The following is a 993-nucleotide window of genomic DNA, read 5'->3' as shown; positions in this document are numbered from 1 at the left end:
TGTGGCTTCTGTTTCACATACACACGTATTGCGAATGACCAGTTCTGTGCACGCTCCTACATTATTTAAATGAGTATGGTGTTGGTGACGGTCTTCCTTACAATATATATATATATATATATATATATATGTCAAGGCTTCAGTCGGTATTGCCAGTGCTATGCGGCTTTCTTTCTTTTTTTAATTATAATAGTCCTGAATGACGTGTGTTTTCATGTCTCTTTGATACAGTGATAAATAGGCGACAATCAGGTCGACAAAAAATTCGTCGTTTCTCTACAGATGCGAGAATTGAACCCACTTCTGCCGCATAACGCGCGCGGTGCACTAATCAATGTGGCAGTCCGCGACGGACCCATCTCGACTTTACCGTGAGGGTGTATATTTAGTACTGCTTTGTGTCAGTCAACTGCTGCATTCTGCTACATTCTATTCTGCTACATGCATTACGACGGCTCTGTCTCCAGTAGTCCGGAAATAGTAGTCCTGTCTACGTCTCCCGCGGTGGTCGAGAGGCGACGCTAGTTGACCGACCTCAGAGCAGTTTTAAATATCAACCCCCGCAGTAAAGTCGAGATGGGAGCCGTCGTGGAATAGCACACTGGTTAGTGCACCGCATGCGTTATGCGGAGATGAAGGTTATATTCCAGCTCACGGAGAAAAACGACGTATTTTTTCTCGACATTTATATTTGCCTATTTATTACTGTGTCCAAAAAATATGACAAACATGACCGGCATGACTAAATATATAACAAAGAGTGGTTTACTGATGTTTCGACTGGAGGGCCAGTCTTTATCTGAGTAGACCGGTATAGCATGGGCTCCTGCTATAGCACCGGTATAGCACGGGCAACGAAACGGCAGACGCCGCTGCCCGTCTGCTTACTCTCCGGGCAACTTCTTCAGACCCCTCCGAAATGAATCCCGAACCCAAACCGTCCCTCACTTTTCGACTAATTACTGAATTATACCTATTCGGCCACGCAATTTA

This window comes from Haemaphysalis longicornis, unplaced genomic scaffold, assembly GCF_048455015.1.
Source record: "Haemaphysalis longicornis isolate Haplotype H1 unplaced genomic scaffold, Haemaphysalis longicornis Haplotype H1 scaffold_11, whole genome shotgun sequence".
Lineage (NCBI taxonomy): Eukaryota > Metazoa > Arthropoda > Arachnida > Ixodida > Ixodidae > Haemaphysalis > Haemaphysalis longicornis.
The sequence above is the reverse complement of the archived record's forward strand: the minus strand, read 5'-3'. Positions refer to the sequence as shown.